The sequence below is a fragment of the Ipomoea nil genome, unplaced genomic scaffold, assembly GCF_001879475.1.
Source record: "Ipomoea nil cultivar Tokyo-kokei standard unplaced genomic scaffold, Asagao_1.1 scaffold3056, whole genome shotgun sequence".
NCBI lineage: Eukaryota > Viridiplantae > Streptophyta > Magnoliopsida > Solanales > Convolvulaceae > Ipomoea > Ipomoea nil.
This window is the reverse complement of record NW_017619484.1, coordinates 1,563,830-1,569,829: the sequence shown is the minus strand read 5'-3', so window position 1 is coordinate 1,569,829 and position 6,000 is coordinate 1,563,830.

Below are 6,000 nucleotides of genomic sequence, written 5' to 3'. Positions count from 1 at the left end.
TTCTAGGAGAAATGTATGGTAGAAAGATTACAACGCTGAGTTCCACAGTGTTGCTTGTGTTTATTTAACAATCCTTTAATACCATAAAATATCTTTATACCGTGCATATACAAACATGCAACACTGCCATTAAGCTTGCTAACCCTAGACGTAGCAACATACAATTGGCCATGTACAAACATTGGTTTCTTCAATAGTAATCCAACATAAGATAGTGTTTAATCTTAACTTTTATTCATTGTTATTGCATATGACAACATCAATGAAATTGCTAACCCTAGACGTAGCAACATACAATTGGCCATGTACAAACATTGATTTCTTCAATAGTAATCCAACATGAGATAGTGTTTGACCCTAACTTTTATTTATTGTTATTGCATATGACAACATCAATGAAAATTATCTCATTTGGAATTTGAAAGGCAATATCATATCTGATGGAGTCATAGACATTCTAGGTTTCAATACCAAACTCCTGACGTTGTCACCAATCATTATTTTGGCTTCAATCACATGCTTGGACAATCTTGTGATGACCAACTTTGAAACATTGCATAGCATAAGCTCAAAGAGTGATCTACATTTCGCTACAGCATTACATGTGATCCAACTTTCAATGTTAATGCATGATTTGTAATCCTCGAACCTCCCAAACCATTAAGAAATTCTAGAGTATGCACATCTCCAAGCTCCAAGTATACCACCATCTGAATCTGCTTTACAAACCATGTCACAACTAAAATATATTTTACTCTCATCCGTATGCAAGTCACTCATATACTCAATGTGAAAATATATATTAGCAATTTAATTGAAATACTTAAAAATCAATTTGAAAATTATTAAAAACTATACAATAATAATAACTAAAGATGTTTGAACCATAAATGATGTACATATTTGATTTTTGTAGGAGAAATGTATGGTAGAAAGATTACAATGCTGAGTTCCACAGTGTTGCTTGTGTTTATTTAACAATCCTTTAATACCATAAAATATCTTTATACCGTGCATATAGTTCATTCAAATTGAAAGAATTATGAGGTTTGTATTTCCAATTCGATACATACCATTTGTAATATCATTCAAGGGAATAGTTGAATTGAGCGATAACTGTGATTCAGAATCCATATGCACGTTTTTCAATAAATGACTCTTCCTTGAATTTCTTTCACTGCCTGCATGAAATTAAAGAACATTTATAACTTAGTCTTAACATTGAAATATATATTTAGTCATGAATAAATTAAACACTAAAAAGGTAAAATTAAGCAAATGGTACTTCAAAAAATAATAAATTCTCTACTAACCAATCGTATGATCCGAGGTTTAAAAACTTGGTATGTTTTCCAAAGTACAATGCCACTGCATATTACTTGCACATGAACCCAATTGATTAACACTCTTTATTGATAATTTGAGTAAACTCCCATCTTACATTAAAAAAAACAGCCGTATTTAGAACTACAACACGGATAAAATTACTCACCATATTTTTAACTTAAAATTGATGCCTGACAACAACAATTGGCATTTTGAACTTTATACTGTAAGATTTTCCCTAATAATATATATTATATATTATATATTAGGGCTTTAATTAAGTGGTGCAAGTTGACTAGGCTTATTAAGTGGTCTGGTTGGACTTAATAACTAGTAGTTGTTAGTCAACCAAACTCTGTGCCTAATATAACCTGGATTGATGGGATGCAGGATTATGGATTAGATAGCACATTCAGTTACGGTACTCAGACCGCTCAGTAGACACCAATACACCATCTAGGGTTCTAAGTCAGGTCTGAGGCAAAACATGGCTGACGGTCTACCGTTAAGAGGCAACACAACAGGAACATCAACATCAACTATGGCTGGAGATCAACACGGCTACGCTTCCGCTATCATACGAGGTTAGGTTTCTCGTATACTATAGTTCAGTATAGTTAGATTATTGTATATCTAACATTTGGTATTAGAGCCCTTATAATCTCTGGTTGATTATTATGCCCAAAAAAAAAAAAAAATCAACAATTAATTTGATTATATACCTTGAGTTATTGGTATATATATTCTGTATATTAATTATCCTTAATTTGCATATATGTAATTGTTGGTTTTTGGCATTAAGTACAATTCCCATGTATATCAAAGGAATTGAAATTCCCAGTAATTTTATTCCTGTAAACCAAACACTGAAATTTAAATTCTCACTTTATTCCCAGTAATTCATCTCCTATGGAATTGTAATTCCTTTTCCAAGTAATTCCCTCCCGGCCTCCAACCAAACGCCTTGTAATAGTTGAACAAATCCAGGTATATCCTTATAATTGAAGAACTAAAAATGTTATTTTCCATAGTTTAATTAGGAATAGACTCTGTCATTTTTAAAATTGTTTTTCCTTGTGACAACTCTATTGTATTTTTGGTAGAAAACTTTTTTATAGGGATTCACATACGTAAGACTAGGAGTGGGTTATCCTGTTTATGGAACTCTTCCATTGAGCAAGGCAAAGAGCTCTTTTTGCGAGATTCATAATTAAGATCTTCTTTGTTGATGCTTTTGCTAAAATATCTTATTTTCCTTGATGCTACTTTTGTTGAAATATGCTAAAGAATAATAAAATTTAAACGCTTCAAAAGTGTTTGTTGGGTACAGAATTGTAGGAATGTGATTGAAGAAAAAAGGGAGAGAGAAAAAAAATAAGAATGAAATGGAATGACAAAAGGGAAGGAATTTTGAAAATAAAAAAGAAAGGAAAGGAATAGAAGTTTGGTAAGAGGGGCCATTGCTGGGGTCTCGGGCTGCTTTGGCTCTCTTTTGTTGAAATGCAGTGATCTGTACGAAGGAGTTGTTCTAGGGTTTAAGACAAGGGTAGTTGATTGCTTAGGGGTGAGCTGGAAAGTCCTCATTGGTTAAAATGCAGAGTCCTGTACGGTGTGGGCTGGCTTGCTTTCTAAGAACATCTGCATCAGTAGGGAAGAATGTGGGGAGAATGTAAGAGTGATTAAAAAAGAGAATGTATGTGGGAGGGGAAAAAAAAGAAAACAAAAAGAAGAGAAAACTAACTTTTTAAAATAAAAATTAAAAAATAAAAAATGATGCTGTCACTGGCGCGCCCCAACTGTGCGCGTTTCGCGCACAGTCTTACTTTTTTTTTTTCTTCTTTTTTTTTTAAAAAAATTCTGACATTATTTTTACATTTGCAGCCCAATTCTTTCTCAATTCTTTTCTTCCTACATCAGCTATGCTCTTCACCTTGGGAGAATTAATTCTGAAATAACTCCACTTTCTCTTTTACTATGGATGCTCTAAGAGTGGTGGGGTGAGAAGTCATTGCTTAGGGGGTTGACTATGAGACGCGTTGGATAAAATGCAGAGATCTGCACAGTAGGGGTTGGTTGGTGCCTTAAGGGTGACTGTGAGAGGTGAAATGTTATATGGTGTGCCTGAGGACATAGGTCCCATTCTTTGATACAGGGTAAGGCCCATATGAGTGCTCCGAAAATGTGTGTATTAAATGCTTGGTTGTTAAAGTAGGTGGGGATGCCTTTACTCTTTTTCATATGATAAGTACTAAGTAGGAAAGCACATAGCATTGGTTCATACCTTGGTAGGCATTGCATGCAATTGAGTAAGTAGGTGGTTGTATGTTGAGGCTTGTTGCCCTTACTTTGGAGAGGGCCACTTTGGGTCCATGTACATAATTTTTTGGGATATTAATGAAAGATTGTTTAAAAAAAAAAAAAAAAAAAAAAAAAAAAACGCTTCAAAAAAAAATCTACATTTTTTGCTTCAAAAATGAGAAGGATGCAACTCTGTAAGAGTTGTAATCACTAAATATAAAAGTTCAAACTTTCCTAATAATATAAAAAATGAGTTACTTCCCATGTCCTATTTTATCTGTTATACTTACTATTTATGGGTCAAATCAACTCTTTTTCTTTGTTTATTTTGTTTAGTATTTTTTATTTATTTTTAAATTTGATTTGTGTATTTAATAGTACTTTTAGTGTAGTTTCTAAATATATAAATTTAATATACTAATATTAAGCTTAATATTATGAAATATTAAATTAAAAAGGAAAGTCAAACCTCGTTAACCAAACTAGACACATAAAATGAAACGGAATGAGTATTTTCAAGTGAATGCTTTGACCAGAAAAAAAAAAAAAATTGGGTCAACAATTCCTTGAAATTAAGAAAAAGGGAGGTTTGTTTGTTTTTCTGATGAAGGAAAATATATTTAGTTACTTTTTTTTTTAATTGTTACTGATTTTGTTACAATGTAATATCTGACCTATTGACTCATGACTTGGGAAACTTCATGTCACTAGAGCACAAGCTTATCGGCATATATTTAGTTACTTGTTTATCTTTTATTGCCCAAGTTGGTAACTAACTCATAAAAACATACTATGCTCACTGTACTCTCTCGGCTGTGTAATTAAAATTGTCGACTTGTCGTTGGTTTGCTGTTTAGTTTTGTACGTTTTTGTTAAACTGTGGGCTGCTTTAGATAGTTGCATGTTTGTCATCATTCATTAAAAATTAATGTGATTAATTGGTATGTATTAAGCTTTAACTTTTATGAGAGTATGTGATATATATATATATATAATATATAATTCAGTTCCCGTGCAACAAGTGTGTTCCATCACTTCCGTGCGTTTGTGTGGTTAAATTTGAACCATTGATCTGGCCTAAATCAACATTCAGGATTAATAATGATTTTTAAAAAAATGCGATGGCAATTTGTTTTTTTTTTTTTTTTTTTTTTTTTTTTTTTTTTTGCATCTAGGTCAAATTTAAACTGCATGATTTTTCTTCTTAAGGTGCGTGATTTTCCTTCTTAAAGTCTGTGGTTTTAGTGTTTAAGGTGTGTGATTTTTGTATTGTGTGACTTAAGGTGGGTCAGTTGTTAAAAACTTAAGTGCGTCGATCTAAAGCTTTAGGTGCGTGATTTTCCTTCTTAAGGTGCATAGTTTGAGTGCTTAAGATGCGTCAGTTGTTGAAACTTAAGGTGCGTCATTTTAAAACATTAGGTGTGTGATTTCTGTCCTTAAGGTGCTTTGTTTGTGTGTATGTGTGTGTGTATATACATACATACATACATATATATATATATATATATATATATATATATATATATATATATATATATATATATATAGAGAGAGAGAGAGAGAGAGGGTTCTTATGAGAATACCTATTTAGGTGAGATTGTGAGATCAAATCTTGTGTGCATCAATCTAATAAATTTTAATGGTCAAGATCAATCGTGTTCGCACATATTTAAACACATTCGCACACACTTAATCTAGATCAATCTAGACCACATACACTTAATCGCGTTCGCACACATTTAATCGCATTCGCACACACTTAATGTAGATCAATCTAGACCATTAAATTTATTAAATTAATGCACAAAATTTGATTTCACAATCTCACCTAAACAGGTAGATTTCATATGATCATATATATATATATATATATATATATATATATATATATATATATATATATGTATGTATAAATGAAAACAGATAAAAATAACAAATAGGTGATCTAGGTGAGTTGGTAGGGCGCGTGCTTGATATTGGGAAGGGTTTGAGGTTTGAATATGTTGTTCAACAAGGTATTCTAGATTTTTAATCCCTTTTGTTTGTCTTTTTTTTTTTTATATTAATAATGAGATGTGTAATTTATAATGTGTTTTCTATTTGAATTATTTTATCAAATTAGTTATGTTTCATATTTTGTTATGAGTATTTTTATAAAGTTTTATTGTGTTTTATTTTTCGCCTACATTCAATAATATTTTAATTATTTATGACTATATTTCTTAAGTGTTTCATTGTTTTTTAAACTATAAAAGTTTTAACAACTTATTTATGGTTTTCAAAAAAAATAAAATAAAATTTATTTATGGCTTTTTTAAATATATATAACTTTTTTTATATTAATAATGAGATGTGTAATTTATAATGTGTTTTCTA